General features: G+C 36.6%; 1 pseudogene; it reads right to left on the bottom strand.

Moving 5' to 3' along the window:
• Positions 1–10,272: 10,272 nt before the first annotated feature.
• On the bottom strand, positions 10,273–22,798 carry LOC100257290 (auxilin-related protein 2-like; annotated as a pseudogene).
• Between the last annotated feature and the right edge of the window lie 5,129 nt (positions 22,799–27,927).

Here is a 27,927-nt window from a genome sequence, read left to right as displayed (position 1 = left end):
AAAAGAAATATATAATTTATGGAATTAAGATGGTAAGGTAAGAAGTGTACTTGAATAGCATAGATAACTTATAATGTGCTTCCACAAGACATGAAGGGTTAGATCAAAATTATAGTAATAAATAAAAAAATAAAAAAAATCCTAGCATGCTTGGTATCTAAAGAGCATAGCAAAAATTATCAAAGTATACAAAATCATCAATTATCACATACATCTTGTATATAATTTCTAAAAAAATTGATGGTTATGATTACAACAAGTAGCAAAAGTGGCAGCAAAGATGAGTTTTGAAAAGTTTCTTTTATGTTGGGACCCCATCAAGTCCCCAATTAATATTTACAAGTTTTACCTATGTATTCCCACTAGCTTGGGAACACAATTTCAAACCTATGTTAAGAAAAAAAAATGGTTTTTGGAAAACCAAGAAAAAGGAATGCAATTTGGATAAAATTAAGTTGCATATTTTTAAAAGAAAGTGAGATCTTTGCCCTTAAAACCTAGAGTGGATTTCTTTAAAAGATTTTTAAATGATTTGAGTTCCTTTGAAAAGTGATTTTAGGAAAGCAAAAGGAACCATGTTAATCAATAAATCCAAAACCTTGATACAAATAAAACATTTTTATTTATAACTTCAAAGAGTTTTGAGAACAAAAGAAAATCAACTTGGATCACCTTTTTGACTACCTTTCATTTGGAATCAAAGAGCCTCATTCATGATGGAAGGAAATTCATTTTTACAAAAGGAAAAAAAAAATTAATCAACCCAAAAAACACAATTAGATAATTTTAAAAGGGTCACTACTCAAACAAATATTCTATTTGAATTATTGAATCAATTTTTTTTATAAAAAAAAACAAATAAATAAGATTTGATTCAAAACAATTATTTTTTAAACTCAAACTACAAATTAAATATCATGGGATCAATCAAAATAATAATAAAAAATTCCAAAAGCAAGTAAACTAAGATAGGATCTAATCAATAAAAAAAAAAAAAAAAAAAAAAAAAAGAACTTAACATGTAAACTAAATATCATAGAACTGATTGAAATAATAACCAAAATTCCAAGTAACTAAACTAAGATAGGATCTAATAAAAAATTGATGAGCTCAACAAAGAAATAAATTTAAAGAAAAAAACATCAGCCTTTACTAGCATAAAACGAAAACAAAAGTTTTTAAAAAAATTATTAGATATCAGATTATTTTTGGGGCAACAAAATTGAGACACATAATTGCATTAACCATTGATGCTTATAAACACAATTTGAAACATAAAAATGAAATTGAACATGAATTTCAAGCTTCAAAATTGCAAACCAAAGAAACACTTATAAAATGTTAGAAAAGAATGGGAAAAAAAAATCTAAAATAGGATATTCCAATATGCTTTTTTTTTAGTTATCTTCCTTATTTTTATATAATCAAAGAGAGTAAAAAGGGAAAATAAAAAGTGAAGATGGCAGAGAATAAGATAATAGAGTAAAATTCACCAATTATCTTAATTGCAATAATTTTTACAACAATAAAACACGACACATGATTACCCCAATTTATTGAATTAATTCCTCATAGAAATGATAATTGAACCTTCAAATTCTGAAAACAAATTATCATATGCATGATCATTGCGAAATCCTAGAAAATAACAAATTAAAAATAGCAAATTCAAACTTTCAAAATAGGATATTCAAAGTTTTCACTTTAATAGTTCTTTTTTCCTATTATTTTTCTATAAGCAAATACAGAGTTGGTGGTAGTGTTGTGAGGTGCAATGGTAATTTATGTTCATAAAAGGAAATACATACCCATTAGAAATTTGATACAATTTCCACATATATCATCACATTTATGTTCATGCCTACTTGCATATAGACCAAATCCCTCTAATTTGTTCATGAAGAGAGTGAAGATTGTCACCAATGTTGCCAAATGTCAAACAACACAATTACAAAACCCTAATCAATCATAATAGATAATGCATCTATGATTCTCATTTTTGTCATAGGGGATAAGAATGGGGTGATGTGGATTGATTCAATTGAAGAAAATCCATAATAGATTTGAGAAAGAGAGAGAGAGAGGGAGAGAGGAAAAGGATCAGTCTCACTCTAACCTCACGTGCCCTAACACCACCCAAATAGGAATATAGCCAAAACCCTTGGACCTTTAACCCATTGAGTTACATAGGAGGAACCTTATCTAACCCTACATTTCACATCTGACAGTCATCAATTTTTTAAACAATTATAATTTTTTTTTAATTTTACATCCACTATTTAATTCAATACAAATAAAAGAGCAAGAAAAATAGGTTGAGCAGAAAGAGAAGAGGGAAGGATTTTGGGTGAGAGGCCTTGGAGAAGATAAAATAAGAGCGCCGGTTTTTTTTCTTTTTTCTTGGTGTCCAAACACATCTTGCAGAGGCAAAAAGTTGGAAAAACTGATTTGGGGTTGTCTTATTTTATAGGAAAAATGGGTATTTTTTTTTTCAGAAAATTTGCTTATTTTTCTACATTTTTGCTACTATGTAATGGACTCTTCTCCTTCTAGTTCTTTTTCTAATCTTTGGAGCTTCATTCACTGATTTTTGTTTGAGATTTTGCTGATAGGTCATTGTTTATTTGTTGAAATGTAGAGTAATTATAGATATTTTTGAAGGATTTTCTTTGATCTTGAGGTGATTGGAAGAACATTTTCTTGGAGTTTGTAGATTTTTTTTTACCCTTATATTTTCTATCATTTTCTCGAGAAAATCAAGATGGGTGTTGTTAATGTGGTGTCATTTTTGTTGCGGAGATATAGAAATGGATAAGGAAGGGAAGAATCAGAAAGGGTGTAGAGGTTCGAAACCAAACTTTCTGTTGAAGTGGGGGAACAGGAAGAGACTTAGATGTGTGAAAGTCAAAGATGGAAGAAACGTTGTGGATAAATCATACTGTTTAGGTAGCAAGAAAATCACTTCTCGTGTTGATCGTTGCGTTGTCACTGCCGAGAAGGAGACTCCTTCTCCACAAATCCATCGTCTGAATAGGTACTGACGACCATAGGTGGAGCATGAAGAGAAGGTGTGGTGGAGCTAATATGGGCTGTGACAAGCGGCTGCCAATGGTGGGCAATGAGAATGGTGGCAGAAGGGGTCGTTGTAGTGGGATCGTGGAAATGGTGTGCAGCCGACTATGGTTGGCACAACCGACGGTGACAATGAGGGAAGGCATGGTGAAGATGGGAAGGTGAAAGAGTGAGAGAGGAAAAAAATGGAGAGAGAGAGAGAGAGAGAGAGATAGAACGTCGATCGGTGGCGTCATCGGACTGATAACCGCGTTATTGTTGAGATGGGCGAGTGACATGGGTATGGAGAGAGAACGGGAAAGAAATAGAAAGGAGGAAAGAAGAAAAAAACAGAGAGAGAATGGAGAGTGGCGGTGGCAGAGAAGTGAGAGAGAAAAATGTGATCTCTTAGGGTTCTTTGAAATGAATGGTAGAGATGAGATTAAAAAATAAACGGTCCAAATTTCACCAACATTAATCTTATCACACCAAAATTTAAGTTCTTATTCTATCAGTTAACTTTATGAGAATCAATTTATGGAATATATTTATAACTTTTATAATGTCAATTTACCATAATTAATTTTCTTCTTTCCTAATGTCTAAATTTGTATGAGTTAACTTAAACAATAAAATTTTGAAACCTAATATTATGCTTGACAATTTATAAATCAAAATTTCAAATATCTTAATTTTCAAGCTTACACAAATTTATTAATTATTTTTAAGTCAAATACAAGTTAATTACTAATTTAAAAATAATAAAAAATAGTTTATGAAAAAAAGATTATATTAATACAAACTCAAAAAAAAAATTCATTAACATCAATGAATAAAAAAAAATAGTTTATTAGTATTGATTTTATTTATATCTAGTTATAAAAAAAACCATAATGTAGAAAATTTTATTTCACTAAAAATTAGTGAATAAAAAATGATTTATAAAAATTTATTTCATTGCTATTGATATAGACTAAAAAACAATTTAATCAATTAGATAAAAAAAAAAATGAAAACTGATATTAACATTACTTTAAAAAATTTATTAAATAAACATTGACTTCCTTAATCAAAATTGATTGTTGTCACTTCAATTTATAATACTTAGTAAGTAAATTAGATATACACATATCAAACAAATTATTATCATTATTGCTTTTATTTAAGTACCTTGACATATGAACATACTAACTATACATTGACTTATAAATTATCTGTCAAGATTCTATTATATAAGTCATGAAAGAATTCAACAAATTTTATATATGTCATTATTGGTTTAAACAAGTTTTATATGTCATAGTTCTTCATTTAAATAGGCAATATTGACACATATCACCTTAAGTCAAGATAATATATGTCAACAATGACCTTTTTTCTTGTAGTGATATTAGGTTAACAAAACTAATCAACTATTTTTATTTATTTAAAACACACAAACTAATTATGATGAATCAAAACTAAAGTTAATAAGCTTAAAAAACATGAATATAATATCACAAGTTCACTCAAACCAATAAACTCTGGAAAACATATGATCTAAAGTTGGACCAATTAAGAATTAAAGTTAACAAACTCAAGACATGGACAAAATGACACAAAATCAAATAAATTAATCAACTAAAATCCTAAAGCCAAACATAAATCAAATAGGATGAATCTAAAAACTAAAATTAACAATCTTAATGACATGAAGATAATGGCACAGAATCAAATAAACAATCAACTAAAATTCTAAGACTTATGAATCAATAGGATGAATCCAAAAACTAAGATTAAAAACACAATGATAATGACATGGAATCAAATAAATTAGTCAACTAAAATCCTAAACCGAAAATGATACTGAATTGTCATGACCGATCAGACCAGATGTCGTTTGTGATGAAAACCAGACAAAACAATAACCTGATCGATCGTACAGGGACGGTTTACGCTGAAAACAAAATTGAACTATCATGACCGATTGGACTAGGTGGGGTTTACAATGAAAACTAGACTGAACAACAAACTTGCCAATCATACAAGTGCGGTTTACGCTGAAAACAATACTGAATTGTCATGGCCAATCGAATCTGATGCGATATATGATGAAAACTGGATAGGACAATGACTTGATCAATCATATAGGTGCGGCTATGTTGAAAACTATACTGAATTGTAGGGACGTATTAGACTAGGTGCGGTTTGAGATGAAAACCAGGCAGGACAATGACTTGACCGATCGTACCGATGCGATTTACGCCGAAAACAAGACTGAATTGTTGTGATCGAAAGGATTGGATGCAGTCTATGACGAAACGAAGACAGGGCAACAACCTGAACGATCATATAGGTGTGGTCTACATCGAAAGCAAGATTGAATTGTCAGGAGCTATTGGATTGGGTATGATCTATGGCGAAAACTAGACTGGACAATGACCTGACCAGTCGTACACGTGCAACCTACGCCGAAAGTGACACTAAGCTATAGTGACCGATGGGACCAAGTGCAGTCTGTGATGAAAACAAGATAGGACAATGACTTGACTAATCATATATGTGTAATTTATTTGAAAACCTGATAGAACAATGATGTGACCAATCTTATACATGCGATCTACGCCGAAAAGGAGATCGAACTGTCATGACTGATCAGATTGAGTATAACATGTGATGAAAACCAGACAGGATAATGACCTCACTGATCATAAAGGTGCAATCTATGCCGAATACTATATTGAACTGTCGGGACCTATTAGATCGAGTGTGGTCTATATGAAAACTATACAGAATAATGATGTGACCGATCTTATAGGTGTGGTCTACGCTAGAAAGGAAACTAAACTCTCATGACCGATTGGACTGGGTGTGGTCTGTGATGAAAACCAGACAAAACAATGACCTGGCCGATCATACAAGTGCGATTTATGTTTGTGATTGGACCGAGTACATGTGCGGTCTATGATCGAACCGGGTACGGGTACAGTCTATGATCAGACTCGGATTTCTCCTTTGCCCAAGCCCGGATCAAGTTCGGAACATGCATAACTATCCTAGGCTTTTTCTAAATCCTATGCATAGTGAAAAATAACTTTTTTATATTTTAAAAGGATTCAAAAAGTGCTAACGAAAAACTAGACCTCAAATTCGGATGTTCGCGAATCAAATCCCCATGGTAGAGATGAAGAACAAAATTGTAGAAGTCTCGTAAGCCCACAATCTTCTGCCCGATGACTAACCTTGATCTTGGCACACTTCCGGTGGGGAGGAAAAGAGAGTAAAGGTTATGACTCTCCATCTCTTTGGATGGTGGAAGATAAAAGTTATGGAAACACTAACCCCTAAGGGTTATTTATAGGGTTCCTAAGTGGGCTTAAGTGACTTGAGCCCACATGGGCTTAGGTCACTTAATCTAGCCCTAAAACGAGTCCTAATTGATTAATTAACCCAACAGGGCCTACTAATTAATCAATTAACCCAATCCAACCACCTTGTTCACTTACCTTTATGCAACCTTATGTAGTTACCAAAACACTCTTATGCACAAAAGTGAACCTAGAGCCAATCCGACCCTCATAACCCATGTCAACAAGGTAAATGAGCTTAGAGTGGGGACCATTGGGACCCATAGGAATACTGGCTCCCTCAAAATCCAATTCTAAAGTTGATTCAACATCCCACTATAGAGAATCAACTGAACTCCAATATCCTATATAAATAACAACGAGACACCAAGTGCTCGAGTCCGTGACCTTCTATCCATTGTGTTCAGTCTCCCCATGAACTGGTGTCCGTAGTCTAACTAGGTGAAAGCTATTAGCCTTTTAAGACTACTTCTACCATCCTTGAGTTACAGATCCTTCTATTGTGTGTTCAATTGACATATCTTAGCTCTCAAAGAGCCTATGTCAAGTTCTACTTAAGGAACTACTATGACCATAGTTTCCATGAACACACCTCCTTAGGATCACCCAAGAGGACACACTATCTCAATCCCAAGAGATATCATGGTGTTTTTATTGAGAATACCTATTACTACCGACTTCCATCAATAGTGACCCAATCCATAGGGAATATATGATCAGGTTACAATTTCACCCATAGGTCAAAGTCACTGCTAATTTCAACACAAGCTCAATATTCTCTTAAGGTTAAGAGACAACACAATGAAGCAACTTGGTGGAGTCATGACTACTTGATAGCCTTAAGTCATAACTCACCATAGGTCTTGTCTAATGTGCAACCATACACAATAATGCACTCACCACGGGAAACTCATCTCGATAGCTAAGACCAACCATCCCTCCAATTAGGAGGTGGTGCACTACAACCTCTAATGGGTTGCCTAGACCCATGAACTAGTTGTGAACAAGTCATCTATTTGCGAGGAACCCATGACTTAGATCTTTTGTGCAACTCCTAATGCACCTAAATCAACATACAATGCAAAAGATGCTGACAAGAATGCTTATAAAGTATAATACATGGAATATGGAGAGATAAAAATGAAATTGGAACATCATAAATAAATAATGAATTCTAAATTGATTACATCATGTCATGTTTTTAAGGGCTCTATCCTAATAATAACGATCTAACTGATTGTATAGGTGTGGTTTACAATGAAAACAAAAATGAGCTATCGTGATCGATTGGACTGGATGCAGTTTGTGAGGAAAACCAAACATGATAACGACCTAACCAATCATGTAGTTGTTGTTTATGCTGAAAATGAAACTGAATTGTCTGGACCTATTGGACTGGGTGCGATCTGTAATGAAAACTAGATAGGATAGTGACCTAATCGATCTTATAGATGCAGTCTACACCAAAAACTATACTGAATTGTCGAGACAGTTCGGATTGGGTGCAGTTTATAAAAAAACCAAACAGAACCATGATGTAATTAATCTTACAATTCCGGTCTACACCGAAAAGGAAACTAAACTGTTGTAACCGATCAGACTAAGTGCGATTTGGGATGAAAACTAGATTGGATAATGACCTAACTGATCGTAACGATGTGGTCTATGCTGAATATTATACTGAACTGTAGGGACCTATTAGACGAAGTGTAGTCTATATAAAAACTAGATAGAGTAATGATATGATTGATCATATAGGTGTGGTCTACGTCGAAAAGAAAATTGAACTGTCAAGACCAATAACATCGGGTGCGGTCTTTAAGGAAAATAAGATAGGACAACTATGTGATTGATCATATAGGTGCAGTCTACGTCAGAAAGGAAATTGACATGACTTGACCGATTGGACTATGTGGGCTTGTGACGACAACTAGACTAGACAACGACCTGATCGATCATACAGGTGTGATTTGCACTGAACACAACTCTAAGTTATCGTAACCAATCAGACCAGTTGTAGTTTATTACAAAAACAAGACAGGACAATGACCTGACCGATTGTACAAGTGTGCTTTACATCGAAAACAAGACTGAACTGTTGGGATTTATAAGACCGGGTGCGGTTTGTGACGAAAACCATATAGGACAACAATTAACTAATCTTGTAGGTGGTGTTTACGCTGAAATTGAAACTGAATTGTCGTGCCGATCAGACTAGGTCATAGAAACCTAATGATAAAGGGGCAGAGCAGAATAGGTAGTTCAGTTTAAAATCGGTCGAGTGGTCTCAGTTGGAGATGGGATTGCACGTGTTTATGGATTGAACGAGATTCAAGATGGGTAAAGAAGTTGAACAAAAGAAAAATAATGAACAAGAATTTGTAGGATAGTCCTAATTAATGAGTATTATTGCATAACTCCAGTGGAATAGCACCCTTCAATGGAGAGAGCGGTATTGTTCCCAATATGATGGGGGGAATAAGAGATGAGAGGGTGAGAGAAAGATTGTTTACTAAAAATTTTTTCATATGAGAAGAATTGTGATCCCACTTGAAGTTCGTCGATTTACTCCTTAAAATCCCAAGTTCTTGAATTGAAAATAAGGAATTCCAGAGATAACAATTCTATCACTTCACCATTTTTGCAATTTCTACCTCCCTTATCGCCACCTTTATTTTTTTATTACCCACTAATGGAGCAAGTGGGATAGAATCCAAGAAAAATTTTGTTCGTGTTTTCCCTTTTTACCACATTTTTCTACATCCAACCATCATTGCCAAATCTGGAGGTAGTAAAAGAGGTGGTAAAATGATTGCATGCATAGCATTTTTTTCTTTTCTCTAAAGCCTTCTTGATGGTGATGCAATCAAATTAAGGTGCCCTTGGACAAATAAAGGGGTGGCTTGAAGTTGAGACAGTAAGGATTAGGGTTTACAGGTATATAGAATGAAGAATTGGGATGTGGATTCTCTAAAAGGTTATCAAAGAGATCGAAAAGATAAAAAAGGCACAGATTCACCGCAATAGATCAGATAGAGTTTTCTCAATTTAGAATTCATGGAATCTAACAGTCACCACAACAGTTTATGTGATCTTCCAACAAAATTTAATAAATGACTATAATATCTTTATTCTAGTAAATGTCTTGAAATGAAAAGAAATAAACCAATACAAAGTTTTACTAAAGATATTGCTTAAAGTTTAGGTTCTTAGACAGTGTTTGACAAAACTAGTTTTAGTACTGAGCATTATTACAGTTCATAACATCAATAAGTTTAAACCACTGAAAAGTAAATTTTTGTAGGCTAACAGAATGCATGCAGATCTGGACACAGTTTAATTTGATAGTTCAAAAGCACCCATGGGATGTGCCTTTGCTATTAAACAAAACAAGTCCATAGATTCCAGCAGAATTTTTCAACCAAATTCACCGAAACTGTAAATTCCAGTAATTGACATAACCTGTACTAGATGCATGTACAAAAATATCCTTATCCATATTTAATTCAAACTTTATAGACAACCAGCCATCTCACAATAGAGTTCCCATCCATTTTATACCAAATAAAAGTTGAGTTCTGCATGTTGTAGAGGCTCCGGTATATTTCTATCAGCTAGTTTTGCATATTGACTATACATATACACAAGCCTAAACAATGTCATCTGATCTAATTATACAAAACCATTGGTTAAGAAAATGAGAATCCTAAAGGTTTGATTATACAAAACCATTGGTTGAGAAAACGAGAACCCTTAAAAAAAACATCAAAAACAAAACAAAACAAAAACCAGCTAGACTTTGTTCTATAGTTGGTATCAACTCTGCCTCCTCATCAAAAGAGGTGATACAGTTTTTACCAATCCACAAAGCAGATCAAAGCTTTGGATGGAGTGTGGCTAGACCTCCAAGCAACCCCAACCGCTTCTAACATACACAAGAACACAGGAAAATAGAGATAGCAAATTGCAGGTACTTACATTTCTCTCTGCTTGTTCCCTCTAAGTTTGGAGATCCCGCTGATTTTTCTCAACCAGTGTTTTTGCCTGAACACATTCAAATTCAACAATAAAAAATTGTAGAGCCAACATCATGAAGATAAATGGCAAATAATCATACACTTGCCAAGTGCAAGCCATAAAACTTATTTATAACTATATTTCATTAAAAAGAGAAAAGATTTTTAAAAATCTTGGCATATAAAACACATACCGCACGCTCCTGAGTCCTTTGGTGACCTTCCAACCTAGCTCTCCGTCGGTCTTCACTTTCCCCTTCAACTTCTTGGAATTTTCCAGATGATGGAGCAGTTTTTGCAATAAAAAATAGTTAAGCCAATTGTAAGTCTTACAAGAGAGAGAATCACAAATGATTAAATGTTACACAAGAAAATTTCACTTTGGAAAGAAAGCTACCTCCAAAAATTGAAGAAAAATCATCAACAATATTTGTTGTTGATGATGCTTTTCTCATAGTCGATGATGCACTTGTAGATGTTCTTGCCATTTCAGGCCCACACCTATTCTGAAATTGGATACCAAACATGGGGTCCTGAAATAGACAGTCAGAAAATCAATCAGACAACATTGAGATAAGCAAAACACAAACAGCAGATCTACAATCCCAGGTTCTCACTGAAGAGTTAGCTCTAGGCCTTGGCACACTGCTTGGTCGAGAACTCATGCTAAAGAAAGACTCAAGATCATTTTCATTCTTTTGTTGGTTCACTCTAGCAGCAGCCCTTTCTCGAGCCTCTGCTACAGCCCTTTCTCTAGCCTCTGCAGCTACCCTTTCAACAGCAGCTCGTTCTGTTCTAAGCCGCACTTCAGCTTCTGCCCTTGCAACAGCAGCTCTCTAACGTGCTTTCTTCTCTCTTGCTTCAGTATTTGCCCTTTCCCTGGCCTCTGTAGCAGCCTTTTTTGCTCTTTCCTTTGCCTCTGCTGCTGCCATTTCACGAGCTTCAGCTTGCGCTCTGTGAACTGCAGCTCTTTCTGCACACTCTCATGTTTCAGCATTTACCTTCTCAACAACAGCCCTTTCAGCCTTTAAGCGAGCTTCAGCAGCCGCTTTTTCATGTGCTTCCTTAGTAGCCCTTTCCACAGCTTGTCTGGTCTTTTCCCTTTCCCTCTCAATCTCCCTTGCTCGCTCCCTCTCCTTCTCAAGTCTCCTCTGTTCTCTCTGTATCTCCTCATTTTTCCCCTCAATTTCCCTTGCTCTCTCAAGTCTCCTTTGCTCCCTCTCTTCCTCTTCTCAAGTCTCTCTGTTTTTCTCTGATTGCTCTCTCCTGAGCATCCTGCATTGCTTTCTCATCTCTATCCAACTGGCCAGCTTCTTTACTTCTAGAAGCTTTTGCACTTTCTCTCTCCCTTACTCCCTTTGCATGCCTAAACTTAGCGTCAGCTCTATCCATGGCCTCCTTCATAGCAGCAGCAGATGCAGCAGCAATCGAGTTTGTCTCAAATTCATCACCATAAAGACCCTCTGCATGGCCATCAACATTATTCTGAGTCCTACCCATGGCAAAATCTTCAAGTTCATCGATTTGAGACACAGTCGAGCTCTTCATTGTTCCACAGGTCAACTTAGGACTTTGAGAATACTGAGAAGAATTAGCAAAGGAAGAAAACTCATTAACCTTCTTTCTTGCATTATTGGAACCAAAAGAACCTGTTTCTGCCCTTGAAACTTGAGTTGGTCTTGGAGGAGGGGGTCTTGAAGGTGGTCGAGCACTGGTGGGTTGTGTAAAGAGAGGAATATCTGATACAGTGAGCCACACATCATCAGATGAAGACAAATTCTCTTCAGATCTAGGAGACATCTCTCCCTGGGAATTTGTTTCATTAGGACTAGCATTTACATGTGAAGGTGGAGAAGGCGTCTGACTGAAAGATTTATGAGAATCTGTGGAAACTGTAGGAATGTCAAACAAGGTTTGATGAGATTCCCAATAATTTTCAGTAGGCATCTTCTTTTGAGAGTGGCTATCCTGACCCTCAACCGAGGATTTTTCAATTGGTTCCTTAGTAGCAAAAGTTTAGTCTCACTTGTTGGTTCTGTGCTCCAAGGACTCCTATTCTTTCCCCTCTTATTCATCTCATATGGAAATGCAGATTTTCCAAGGCCCTCCAAGGGGATCTAAATCATTAAATGCTCCCCCAACAACAGCAGATGAACCATCAACTCTGGTGCTTCCAGAATTACTGAGATTACTAATTTCCTCTAATGGATCAGTAAACAGCATCAAGGATGAAACAACAGGGGTTGAAGTTGATTCTAAAACTACAAACAGATCTTCAATCACATTGGAGGTTGTTTCAGTGGCATTAACAGTTGATTTTGGTGCCCAATTGACATCCGTTGTTGGCCTATGCAAAGAGTAACATTGTGGTAAAATGCCAATCCACTGAAATTTATCACAGGTGAGATTATTTATTTTAACTGAGCATGGAAAGAATATATGCAATTCATTGACAAATAGGGGAAAAAAAAAGCACTACATAACAATAATACTGCATTCATCCATGTAAAATAAATCAGCATCATGGTATTTGGGGTGCACATAGGGTTATCAATGAGATAGAAAACCATTAGCATTACTTTGATTCAAAACAAAAAACAACAAAAAAAAAAAAAAAAAAACACAAACCAGAAAAATATAAACATCAAAAACCCACAAAAAAAGGCCATGCCTCTCAAGATTCATGAATACTGTCCCTTTTTCCTGGTTTCCTATTCTTTTGCAATTTTCCTGTCTTCCCTTCATATAAAGTGACCAGAAGTCCATATAATCAAAAGATATTCAAAGAACTCATAGTTAGGGAAAAGCAAATGACTTGTGCTAAAGGATGCATGGAAGCTTACAAAGGAAAAACACCAAAAACACTAGTTATGAGGGAAATAGTGATGAAGAAAGAAGAAACAAAAACAGGACTTCTCATTCATCTCACATGAAATGTGTACAAGTCTTTCTTAAGTCATATCACTTTATCCATTCCAACTCAACTTGCATGTTTCCTTGGCATTTTGTTTAGTCATCTTCTGTTAGTTCAGGTTTTTTTTAAACCAAAAGTAAACATTTTTATTATTATAAAATAAGCGAGTATACAGAAGGATGGGAAATCCTTCTCTCATACAACAATCCACTAATATCTGATTAAAAGCAAGAATTATTGTGTACCCAAGAAAGTAAAGGTAATTGTACAACTGAAGTGCTTATAATTACAAAACTTAACACTTAAGGGGTATAAAACAAACCCTAGCCACAACCAAGATGTTTTCTTTAAAGGCCCAATGATTTAGATTTTTCTAATGCCACCCTTCTAGCTTTGCTATCTTCTAAGGAAAGAAACCATTCCCTCCCCTTTTCATCCCAATAATTGGTCTGATCCAACACCTAAGCCTTGTGGGCCACTACATTTTCGAATACTCCCTTATTCCAAGCTATAAAGTCCTCCTTTAACACTATCAACTCTAAACCTAAAACGAAGCTACGAGGATCCAGTAAACCGATACCCTTCCCACCAACCCTTCACCATATCTTTGAATTCCTCCACCTTAAGCCACATGAATCTAAAAGAGGCCCATTCTCACCCCCATCTCTCTAGCAAGATAAGGGAGTGATCAAACACTAGCTACAGCCAAGGAGTTGCAATGTATTTGAGAATTGATATTCCCAATCACTTGTGATTAGGAAACAACCAATTCTAGACAGCAATTTCCAATTCAGTCCTCCACATCATATGAAAAAGCTCCTTGTCAAGGGGAGATCAACCAAGGATAATTCCTCTATAACTTAGGAGAAACATTTCATGGTCTAGGAGATTCTGACACAATTCTTTCTCTCTTCTAGGATTTTGACCACATTGAAATTCCCTCAATACACTAAGGATCTTCCCATAACCCCTTCATGGAGCCCAACTCCTCCTAAAATTTTTTGAGTTCTATCCCAATCCTACAACCATAAATTCCGAAAAACCAAGTGAACTTTTCCTCATAACATTTGAACTAAAAAAAGATTGAATAAGAACTATCTCCATCTCAAGTAGCTCCAACACTCTATCCTAAAAGGCCACCACCCTCCAGCTACTCCCATTGCCTTTAGGGCACCCACACTCCAAGAACCTACCCACCCCTATGCTTCTAACCAAGGCCATCAACATAGCTTCCACCTTTGTCTCTTGTAGGCACACCAAATCAACATTTTGAGGATGAAACAAAGATTTACTAACCTTCCTCTTCTCCTCCTTCTTAACCACTCTAGCATTCCAATACAAGATCCTTAACTTCATTGAGAAACTATAAATAAATCATAATCCATCTTGTTTTCCTTGAGCTTCCTCATTGAAGACTCATATCACAGAGCATTCCAATTTTCTCGACACGCTTTCTCTGACACAAAGCTCATATTATGTTTATATCTCCATCAAGAACTAGAATCATCAACAAATAGTTCAAGATAAATACTTCTATGAAATATTGAAATGTACGTAACAAAAATAAAAAGAACCATTGCTAAGGACGGCATGATGGTTGGAGATACCTTCCTAAAAAATGAAAATCATCATGGAGGTAATCTTTCAATTGAATAGAAAGAAGGCATTGAGGGTAGATGGCATTCATCATGACTTTCTATCAAAGATTGTTAGGAGAACATCTAAAAGAAGATATACTAAGAGTCTCTTAAGAGTTCCGAGTTCCATTCGTAGAAGTTCCTAATTCAAGCTTTAACTTTCTTTTCATAGCAATTGTTCAGATTAACAAAAGAATATATGGAGTTAAGGGCTTTAGAACCATTAGCCTAAACACAAAATATACAAGATCATCACCCTACAGGTTTGGCTCCAAAAGCAAAGAGTTGGGATGGAGATGTGGGAGGTTCTGGGTTCTAGTCTTGGTAGGGAGAAAAAAGAAAAGAAAAAACTCAAGATGGATGCAAGAGTAGTTCATACTTCATATGCATTCTCAACTTGATATAATCCATAAAATAATTGCTCCAACTTATGGCCCCTTTGTGAAGTGTGTTTCACATATAGAGTTATAGCCTAATAAAATTCTTAATCAAAATTCCAATCCAAGGAGTGAGGAGCAATCATAAAGGTTGGTTTTAAGAAAGCCTATGATCATGTTGATTAAGATTTTATGACCCACAAATTAACTAGGCAAGCTTCGTTTTTATATGGCAAACTATTAAGTGGATGCTTGTCCATGGAGAGCTTTGCTACTATAACCAATTAGAGGATGAAGGGGTGAATGAACGCCTCCATGATCAATGAGAAGATATTTAGTTTGGAGATCAAACTTCATTCCCTTACTCCACCATCTTTTAAGGTAGGGAAAATTCAACATTTTGCTCTTTTTCCCAACAATTCATAGTTGTTGAATTTTGACTTTATCAAATATCTAGATGATATGAGAAATGAAGGATTTCCCCATTCAACTTCATACAAATAGCATGCAATGCCTTCCAAAATCACTTCAAAATATAAATTACCATATATTACTAAATAAAACATCACAACCACCCAAAATTCAATGTTAATATGCTACAGCTGTCAAGATGATGGAGCACATCCACAATATGCACGAAGCAAATACAAAATATGATAAGTGGATGCAAAAAGTACCCAAATTTAGGTAAAATATGCAACTAAGAACAAATCACATGGAAAACAGTATCTATGACTTGGGAGACTACTTCCACCAAAAGATAGCAAATCATCGAATCTAGTAAATTAAACAAACCCATATAGCTAATGTGCTTCTTGTTGATGGAAAAATTTCCCTACTGCAATAGTAATCACTAGCAACGGAATCTCGATCAATGCATTATAGTGAATCCTCCTTCTTCCTGCAAAAAAGATGTCCGGATGGGTTGTCCGGACACACCTTCCGATGATTAAGTTAGTATTTTGGAAGTTGCTGGAAAATAGGGTTTTCCTCCGTGATTTTTGTCAAGGATGTTTATCCCTTAGTAGGATGTTTATCCCTTGTTGCTTATCTCTTTTTCGCTTACCTCCCTGAGAGCCTCCTTAGAGTTTATATATGAGTCAGAAAGTATGGCCTCGCTGTGCTAGTGAGTCCCATCGTCATGATTGCGGCTCATAAGGTGGCGAAGTAATCATGACGTTTCTGGTGCGAGATGGCAGCTGTCAGGAGGATATTTAGGCGGTGGATGTCGCCTCAATTTATGACTTTAAATATCGGGGATGTGTCAGGAGATCTGAGAAGACTTGGGAATGTCTTGTCGAATGTATCTTGCATTAAAGATGAGTGACAGTTCAAGAGATTTGGTCGTTAGTATTGTCAGAGTTATCTTTTTTATTATGGGCGGAAATGGATCAGGCGAATCGTGAGTGTTTGACGAGCCAAGCTGTCTGGGTAAGCGTTACCAGAGGATCCGGACATGTTTTTCCGGGGAAGTTGAATCGTCCTCCTCTCTCACCCGGCGACAGACGCCGGCTGCGAAATATCCAGAGAAGGTGGAACGTTGGCTGGACAGAATTCCGGATGTGAAATATCTGGGTGGAATGCCGGCGGAGAAGAATTCTGGATGTGAGATACCAGGGTGGAATGTCGGCGGAGAAGAATTTCGGATGTGAGATACCCGGGTGGAATGTCGGCCGGATCCGGATGTGAGATGTCTGGGTGGAATGAGTGAGAATTTCCGTCCGGGTGGAATGAGCGATGCCACGTGTCGCAAGGGGCCGTCTGCGTGTCCAAGGGAGAGGGAGCCATGCGGCAATTTTTAGGGAAGATCCCACAATGCCCCCTTTTATATCGCCTATCTGGCCTGATCAGAAAAGATGGGATAAAAATGTTACCTTTACAAAATTTCTCTTTCATATGGACAACAATGGCACGTGGCGCTTCCTCGTTGTGGGAGCTAGTGAGGCGCCCTTGGGATCTTCAGGCAATGCCCCCGTTTGTAAATAGGCCCTGATGTCAATCGCCCAGTTGAATTCCTTTGGGCTCACATTGCAAACGTGTGATTCAGTGATGGTGGGAGTGGCTTGAAAGTATACGGGTAGCATCGTTGATTCTTTCACAGGAAATGATGCGGCTATACCCGCTAAAGCGTCGGCTTGCAAATTTTCTCCCCTTGAGACTTTCTCAATGACCCACTCTCTCAGCTGGCTGAGTGACTCTTGTACTTTCAATAAGTATTTGGCTATGCGCTCGTCCTTGGCCTCGTACTCTTTTAGTATTTGCCCCACGACGAGCTGGGAGTAGCTATGGATTTTGATTTTTGAGGCGTTGAGGGTGATTGCAAGGTCCAATCCGGATAGGATGGCCTCGTATTCAGCTTCATTGTTTGAGGCGGGAAAATCTAGACGGATGGATTGCTCCAACTGTTCACCGGTTGGCGCTTTGAGGAGGAGTCCTACTCCTGATCCGGATGAGCGGGAGGCCCCATCAACATGCAGAGACCACCAATGATCCGGAGTCCATTCTTTGTCCAGCGCGTGCGCTTCAGGCAACTCTGTTATAAAATCTGCCATGACCTGTCCTTCAGGGATAGTCTGGGTTGATAATCTATCCCATATTCACTCAGCTCTATCGCCCATCGTAGCATCCTTCCCGTTATGTCTGGTTTATGCAGAACATTTCTGAGGGGTTGATTGGTGAGTACTGTTATGGGGTAAGCTTAGAAATAGGGACGCAGTTTCTGAGCGGCCGTGCGCAATGCCAAGGCAGTCTGTTCCAGAGTGGCCTCCCCAGGATTTGAGCTTGGGTGGCGACAAGGCTCTTATCCCAGGGCATTGCCCTCCTGGTACCATCTAGGCAACTAAACGTCGACCTTTTTTTTGCAACATTTGGGTGTTGCCACCATTTGTATCGGTGCCAAAGCGACCTGATTTTTGGCTGTGGTGCCAAAGCGACCCAGAGTGACGTCTTACCACCATTTGTATCGATGCCAAAGCGACCCAATTTTTGGCTGTGGTGCCAAAGCGACCCAGAGTGACGTCTTGCCACCATTTGTATCGGTGCCAAAGCGACTCAATTTTTGGCTCTGGTGCCAAAGCGACCCAGAGTGACGTCTTGCCACCATTTGTATCAGTGCCAAAGCGACTCGATTTTTAGCTTTGGTGCCAAAGCGACCTAGAGTGACATCTTGCCACCATTTGTATCGGTGCCAAAGCGACCCGATTTTTGGCTCTGGTGCCAAAGCGACCTAGAGTGACGTCTCCAGGATTCGAACTTGGGTGGCAACAAGACTCTTACCCTAAGGCGTTGCCCTCCTGGTAGCATCTGAGCGCCGGGTGCTGTAATTGCTATTGGTCAGAAGCATTTGCTTCTTTGGGGGAGTGTTCGTGATCGGAATTGGGTCCAGCCTTGCGGGCGATCTGATAACATTGCCTGGCAGTGACCTGGCTTCCGTAAAGATCAATTTGTCCATCTTGGGTGATGAAGCTAACCATTTGATGGTATGTGGACGGAATGACCTTCATACCATGCAACCACGTGCGTCCCAAAATGACATTGAAAGGGGATAAATCCTCAACCACAAAGAATAGAACATTTAGGATGACTGGCCCAGCTTGAACCGGCAGTATTACATCCCCAAGTGAGGTTGTGGAAGAACCGTTGAATCCGGACAGGGTTCTTCTGGGATTCTCCAGGCTGGAGGGTTCGAAACCCATTTGTTTTATGACCGCTACTTGCAACAGGTCCGCGGAGCTGCTTGGGTCGACCAGGATTCTTTTCACGTCGAAGTCTCCCACCCCTAATGCTAGGATGAGAGCATCTCGATGCGGCTACAGCACTCGGGCGGGATTCACAACGGGGAAGACAATGGTTCCATCTGTGGGATGGATGCTCCCATTGGATAATCCCGACCGGATGGAGCTCACGTGTTCCCGAACTGTGGCTGCTCGTAGCAGTCTCTGCCTTTTCCTTTTGGAACTGTACTCGTCATCCAAGGGTTCTCCGTATATGTAGTTGATTACTGCTTTAACAGGAGCCGTTGGGGCGCATGGGTCTCGACCATGGGAAGATCCTTCACCTTTAGGCGCTGTTCGGACGTACTGCTTTAAGTGTCCCGCCTTTAGGAGATCCTCCACCATGTAATGAAGGCTTCTACACGTTTCAGTGGTGTGCCCATGATCTTTATGGTAATCACATCTTTAGTTGTGGTTCCTTTCTGAGGGGTTCGGTCTTATTGGTTCTGGCCATTTGAAGTCGGGCAGATCGCAGATTATAGGAAGCAGTTTTTCATACGACTTGGTGAGAGGTGTCCGAATGAGTGGCGGGCGTCGCTCATCCTGCCCCCTGTTGGATGACTTAAGATGGTTGGGTGCTTTGAAGCTCCTGGTGGCTTCACTTCTTGTGGCTTGGCCAACTACCAAGACCTGCTGTGTAGCGGCCCGGACATCGTCTTCTAGCATGGAGTATTTACTCGCATGCCGGAATAAATCGTCCATGGATGTAGGAGGTTTTTTGGCGAGGAACTCGAAAAAGGGGGTCCCTAGGCATATGCTCCGTTTAAAAATTTGGAGAATTGCGTCCATGCTGTACGATTCTACTTGTAGAACAGCTTGTTTGAAACGCTTCACGAACTCTCTCAGAGTTTCATTTTCTTGCATTTTGATGTTCTACAAGGTGCTGATATTTTGCTTATGCCTAGCTGAGCATAAGTACTATCCCACGAAGACCTCGGACATATCCCGGAAATTGTCAATCGAGTTCGCGGGCAGTCGATGAAACCACGAAAGAGCCTGGCCTTGCAAGCTGGCTGGGAAAACTTGGCATAACAACATATCATTCCCTATGTCAAGGGTCATGAGCTGCCGATAATGCATTATGTGATCAAAGGGATCGCTGGATCCATCATATGTGGAGAATTTCGGGACGATGAACCCTCGTGGGGGTTCATATTTAATGATGCGAGGACTGAAAGGCGTGGAGAGCATGTCATCCAGACGCCTGCTGATAGAGCTCGGAGGAGTTGTGTGCGAGCGATCTTTACCGACCCGCACCATGAGGGGGTGGGCGGCATGTCCTTGTAAAGTAGGCGAGCTTGAAGGCTCGGAGTGTGCATCCAGTGATATGGCGGTATGAGGCCTGTTTTTATAGGGTGTTTGGGGTCCCAAACGCGCGCGCTGCGTCAGATATTTGGGGCCTTTTCTCACGTTGTCGCTTGGATGAGACTCGAGTAGAGCCTGAACTTTCGCCTCGTCGGACATGGCGAGTGTGCACTGGGGTTTCACTAGGCCATGCTTCATGCGCCCCGAGGGTTGGGCTCGCCTCTCGGGGGAGTGGAACTCCCTGGTTGTGACAGGGGTCCTGCATCCGTTGATAGTGTTGAGGTTGGGAAGAGCTTCGAATCCTCAAGATATTGTTTTCTTCCCTGAGTCTCTTTGTTTCTTGGAGCAGAATTTGCATCTGTCGTTCATTTTCTCGCTGTCGTCTTTCCATGCTGCCTCGCCATTCGAAGTAACTTTCGTCACCTCTGGCGGAGGAGCGACTCCTTGAGGGTGAAGTCATCTTTACAGTTGGAAGGTATAGGATTTACTGAGAAGAAGAAAGGTTCCCACAGACGGCGCCAATGTTGATGGAAAAATTCCCCTGCTGCAATAGTAATCACCAGCAACGGAATCTCGATCAACGCATTACAGTGAATCCTCCTTCCTCCTACAAAAAAGATGTCCGGATGGGTTGTCCGGACACACCCTCCGATGATTAAGTTAGTATTTTGGAAGTTGCTGGAAAATAGGGTTTTCCTTTGGGAGTGTTGCTCTGTGATTTTCGTCAAGGATGTTTATCCCTTAGCAGGATGTTTATCCCTTGTTGCTTATCTCTTTTTCGCTTACCTCCCTGATAGCCTCCTTAGAGTTTATATATGAGTCAGAAAGTATGGCCTCGCTATGCTAGCGGGTCCCATTGTCATGATTGCGACTCATAAGGTGGCGAAGTAATCATGACGTTTCTGGTGCGAGATGGCAGCTATCAGGAGGATATGTAGGCGGTGGATGTCGCCTCAATTTATGACTTTAAATATCGGGGATGTGTCAGGAGACCTGAGAAGACTTGGGAATGTCTTATCGAATGTATCTTGCATTAAAGATGAGTGACAGTTCAGGAGACTTGGTCGTTAGTATTGTCAGAGTTATCTTTTTTATTGTGGGCGGAAATGGATCCGGCGAATCGCGAGTGTCTGACGAGCCAAGCTGTCCGGGTAAGCGTTACCAGAGGATCCGAACATGTTTATCCGGGGAAGTTGAATCGTCCTCCTTTCTCACCCAGCGACAGGCACCGGCTGCGAAATATCTGGAGAAGGTAGAACGTCGGCCGGACAGAATTTCGAATGTGAGATATCAGGGTGGAATGCCGGCGGAGAAGAATTTTGGATGTGAGATACCCAGGTGGAATGTCGGCGGAGAAGAATTTCGGATGTGAGATACCCGGGTGGAATGTCGACCGGATGCGGATATGAGATGTCCGGGTGGAATGAGTGAGAATTTCCGTCCGGGTGGAATGAGCGATGCCACGTGTCGCAAGGGGCCGTCTGCGTGTCCAAGGGAGAGGGAGCCACGTGGCAATTTTTAGGGAGGATCTCACACTTCTGATATCAAACCAATTGAGAATTGACCCAAAACATACAAGAGCAAGCATAAATCTGATTTCAGCACAAGCAGCTTAATCGATGCAGTATCCAAATTCGGGCAAAAACCTGCAATTGAGAACCACATAGCAAACAATACCTAGTACTTGACAGACTACTCTCAAGTAATTTGCACAAATGTATGCTTCAACTATCAAACCAATTGAGCATCTACCAAACACTTGAAAAGCAAACAACGATCCAATTTCACCATTATCAGCCAAATTGATGCAAAAGTATCCATATTCGGGCCAAAAAAAATTGCAATTGAGAACAAACCCACATAGAAATCAATACCTATTACTTGGAAGACTAATCCGACCAAACCCATGAAGCAAATCATCAAATCCAGACCCAACATCCTCGACATTTTCGAATCTCTTCGGCTCCAGATCCTTCCTCCCAAAACCCCTAAGAAGATCATCATACGCATCGTTTTGCTTCTGCTTCGATCCCGAACCGTCGAAAACACATCGTAGTTCACCGAACCCGAGGTATTCAGCCCTGGCACCCCATCGAAAATATCATAATCGTAAACCGACTTATCGTAAACAGGCAACGACGTTGCTTTGGCCCTGACCCAGATGACCCACCAAAAATCGAATCGAAATTGATCGATGACGATGGCTCTCCACGACCATATGATGAAGAGGAGAAGAGCGAATCAGAGTCGTCCAGAGTGGCGTTCCAAGGCGATCTTGTGGGTCCGTAGGAACTGGGCTTAGAGGAGGACATTGGGGCCGATTTGGATTGGGATTTGTTTCCGAAATCGGGCGCTAAGAGGCCTGAGGAGTCATTCATGGTTGGTGAATTTGGGAAATTTTAGAGATGGTTGGGGGCAAAATTGGGATCCAAAAAAAAAGTGAACGGAGGTGGTTGTGGTGGCGATGGTGGCTAGGGAGGAAGGAGCATGGAGGAGGAAGAGATCTGAAAGAGTTTTTAGAGAGAGAAAGTCTTTTTTAGAGAGAGAATTGGCCAGGCGCCTAGGCTTTGTCTGTTGGTGGCCATTTGAAGGTCACTTGCTTTTTTATTATTTATTTATTTATTTTGCAAGGACCCTCTTTTTTTAAAAAAAAAAAAAAAAGTGAGATGAAATGTTGCTTTTTTTTTTTAATAAATAGCAAGAAAACATGAATAAATATTTTTAGAAATAATTCTAAAAAATAGCTTTTAAAATTAAAATATTTTTTAAAACATTTTTTAAAATTTTTATATCTAAATTTTTATTTTTAATTATTATATATATTTGTATAATTACTTTTAAAATAATTCTAAAAAATAAGTGAAAATAACTAAAAGATGTTGTCTAAAGACATTTTATTTTCTCTTCTTGATAATAAGAAAAAAAAATGATTATCCAATGTATTTTTAAATTTTCTTATTCCTAAAAAAAATTGTACTAAAATAAATGTAATAATAATTTTTATAAAATAAAAAAATAGATTTTTTTATTATATGGATATAAATGTTTTAAAAATACAAATCTACCTATTTCTTAAATTAGTATTAATTGTCTTACAATTATTAATTTTTGTAGATCAAATTGTAATTTATGCATGTATAGAAATTTAATTCACGCAAATATGTTTTGATGTTTGAAACCATATATAGATAGAGAGAACTCCACATCATATCAAAATTAAACCATATATAAAAATATTTTTGAAATATCAAATAAATTATTAAATGTTTCGATATAAATAAATAATAATTGAAAGTTTATATCTTGATTTATGATACTGTTCACAGGATGGAGGATAAATAATACTTATATGACCTGAAAATCAAATTTTTAGTTTTTATTTTTCCTTCATTCAATGTTTAGAGTTTTCAATAAAATTTGCATTTGTAAATATCATAGATTAATTGAGCATAGAGCAAAATTAACTAATTATGAAAAATCAAGTATGTAGATTTATGTGGACCTAGACATCCCCTATTGCACAAGTCTACAACATAGTACATGCATACTCCTTAGTAAACATGTCACTGACATGAAGGAATGCAGTCAACCATCACGAACAAACTTGAACAAGATCCGAGTTTTGTAAGTGTTAGAAATATGTAAAGATAATAGTCATAAATTATCCGACTTTAGATCTTGAAAAATCCTAGAAACTTGTAACTTGCATATACTTAAATAACAATTTTTGTGAAAAGTAGTGTAAGAGAAAAATAGATAAATCTCACAATAAAGAGTAAAAGTCACAATTCATATAGCAAACAATTAAATACTATCAAGAAATTCAATTTAAAAATCATCAATAAGATATCAATACAATCCTTTCACATTATCAAGAATTTCAATTAAATATCAATAACAAAAATGACAAAAACAAAGAAAGGAAGAAAGACTAATATATGTATAAAGAAGTGAAAATATAGTTTTATAGGCAAAAAAAAGGACATGGGCATTATAAGTAGTATTGAAAGCATTGCTTAAAGCGCTTAAGCTACGTTAAAGTTAGGAGGGTGTTGAATGCAACTTCAGTAGTGCTTCAAGGAATCCTTGTTGCTTCTGAGCCTAATTCACATGTTCTTTCAACATTTTGAATGCTTGAATTGTCCTTTAGATTTTTGAAATATCCTACTTAATGTAAATTCCCACAAAATTCATTTAGAACTCCTGAAAAATAAAATTTTGGACATGAAAGACATATTCACATGCAAATAGCTTTAAGTGTGTTGTCGACACTCAAAAATGATTAATCATAAGTAATTAAAGTAAAACTAAGAGTTTCAATTCATATCATGCAAATTATTCACAAAAATAATCTAGAGAATAAAATTAATGGCAAATTAGAATATAAAACTTTTCAAAACTTAATAAGATATAAAAACAATAATATCAACTAAAAGTGATTGATATCAAGGCAATCAACTATCTAATCATAATGACCTAATTTACACAATCAATTTGTTCATTAAAACATGTCAAATTTTGAATTAATCTTACCTTCGTTCAATTTGAACATAAATTTTCAGATTTTTTTTAAAACTACAAGACGTTGATCTTTAAAGTATAACTTTAATTACTCTATTTGATTCATATAATTTTGAAAATATTAAACTTTTGTTTTGACAACAATTTATTTTAAAGTGGAGGCTAGATGCCACAAATACAAAAAGTTACCTTTCATATATTTGCTAGTCTTTGCATTAGGAGATTTTTCTAATTTTTCCAAATTTTCAAGCAATGACTTTCACTCTTAATTTAAAGGTATATAATATTGACTTGACCAATGTAGCTTTTTCACTTGAAAATTTCAATTTGTAAACTATATTAAACAAAATAGGTATGATGTTCATGAATTCCTCGAATCTAAAACTTCAAATAAATTTCCAAATTTAGATTTCCTTTTAATTAGAAACCAAAAGTCGTATAGATTAGTTGTATCAAATTCTCTATTTACCTTGTTTTCAAATCTAAAAGGAAATTAAAGAGTTTTTAAGGATAATAGATAGAAGAAGAAACATTCCAATGAATACAAAAATTTTGCAATGATTCAAATCATTTATGAAAACCATAATAATTCAAGTATGTAACAAGCATAAATCAAACCATAAATAAGGAGTTGGCTATAGGATTGTAATTCACTCTCTCTTCCTAAATCAATGATCTTAAACCAAACATATAATACTACCCTAAGGAATAACCAAGAACACTCCCTTGAAATTCAAGACCTATACTTAATGAAGATAACTAGTATATTAATAATGAAATCATACAGAAAAAATAAAAGTAGCAAAACCCAAAGGACTAAAATCAATGTAATACTAAAAAAATGACGAAACACTAAGATAAGATCTTATGTTATGGGAAAAAAATGTGCTTTGAATAACACAAGGTTCCTTAAAATTTCCCAGGAAATGAAATCCTAATAGAAACTAAAGGAATGAAATTAGTGTTAGGATAACACTTAGATTATAGGTGCATGCAAAGTTTGTCCCAAGGATTTCTAGATCTAAGAAACGGAAGCAAATAGAACAATAAAAACTTAAGATCTAGAGTTAAAATGCTATACTTATAATATGGATGTTTTCAAATTAATTCTAATAGATAAAGAGGTATCGAGGATCTCAGAGATTAATAGATATTCAACCCGATAGCTCTCTTTCTTAGATCCTAGCACATAAAAAGGCAAAATCCCCTATAAAAGGGTGGAGACTGGGATTCATCTCTAGGAGATTAAGAGCCCGTTTGGTAGTGATTTTAGAAAGCGCTTCTAATATTTTTAACACTTCAAAATTTTTATTATTTTAGTGTTAGAAATGCTAGAAATGTTTTATAGAATTACTACCAAACACACTCTAATGTCAAGGATAAGAGTGTGAAACCTTAAACCCATAATAAGGTTTATATGGACTTCCTTATTTTGGGCTTATGTCACTTGATCCAACCTACTAGATCCTATGGATCCATATACATTATGTAGTGCATATTAAGTCCTTTAGAGACGATTAATCTTTATAGTTAGGAATATGATTTAGTCATTAAAAGAGTCAAAACAAGGTTTCTTCAGGAAACCTTATGTTATAATTTTTGCATTGTCACAAATACACTTTTGTATAATGATTTATTAGAATCAAACAATTTTTATATCTTTAGACACTAGACTTTAGGTTCATTTATATTCAACAAGCTCGACGTCTTTTGATGTTTAGATTTCAAGTCCACGTTACTCCTCATTTCATCAATGAGTCTTGCTTGTCTGTATTACTTCTTCCATTTTTACCATTTATTTCTATGTTAGCATTCTTGCATAATTATCCTTCGGAAACATTAATATATCATATTGACTCATATATATATATATATATATATATATATATATATATATATATATATATATAAATTAAAGAAATTTCATATCGTTATTTTTTAATTAACTTCCTCTATTTAACAGGAAGAAAATTTGTCCTATCAAAATAATAATTTGCATAACAAGTCATATTACCGTTAAGGTGTATGGATTTTTAAACAGTTACTAGGTAAAAACTTATGGTTTTATAATATATGTCTATATGACTTATAATGAGTTAATGCGTTATTATTTACCTTGGGGATCATGTTTAGCATATCAAATTCTTCTGAATATGATATATTGTAAAGTATCATTCACATAGAATTTAATACCATTAATGACATAATCTTATCTCTTTAAGGGGTTGCAATCAAGTTTACTTGATGCATATTAACATCATCTATTATATATGATGTACAATATATAAGACAAATATCTTGGAATAAGTTTACTTGAAATAAGCACACAATTAATACATATGATATATGCATGTATTAATTTTTTGTCCATACTATAAAATTGTCAGTTTTAAATTTGAATACATATGATATAGTAACAAGACAATCAAATCAAATTTGAATCATAACAAATTAAGAATTTCAATAATTCTATTCAAAAACAAAAATTTCACATGATTCCTTCATAACTTTCCATTATGAAAATATATAAAATTCATATAGTTGGAGCTTCGTATTGATAATGCGTTGTAAAATAAAATACTCAAAATAAAAAATAGAATTATAGGAAAGAAAACTAATAAATATTTTATTAGAGGTTTCCCATTGTCACAAATTTTCATATTTTACAACTATGTATATGTTTTATATAAGATTTTTTATCTTTCAAATTATAAAAATGATCATTATTTTTTTTTTAAATAACATAAATATTTAAAAGAAAACTTATATTAAAATTTTTTAAATATATAATAGTAAAAAAAAAATTTAATTGCAATTGGGAATCGAATTGCTTGAATTTGATTTGACTATTGTGGATTTGTGTGGATTAATCTTGATATGATGAGTGTTGCGATAAAGAATTGAGGGTTATGTATATTTTTTTGATAGGTAAAAAAGAAGGGGTGTTATGTATATTAATCTTGATCTGTTTTGGCTGTTGCAATTG

The sequence above is a fragment of the Vitis vinifera genome, chromosome 15 (genome assembly GCF_030704535.1).
Source record: "Vitis vinifera cultivar Pinot Noir 40024 chromosome 15, ASM3070453v1".
Lineage (NCBI taxonomy): Eukaryota > Viridiplantae > Streptophyta > Magnoliopsida > Vitales > Vitaceae > Vitis > Vitis vinifera.
Note: the sequence above shows the minus strand (reverse complement) of the source record. Positions and strands in the feature narration are given on the sequence as shown.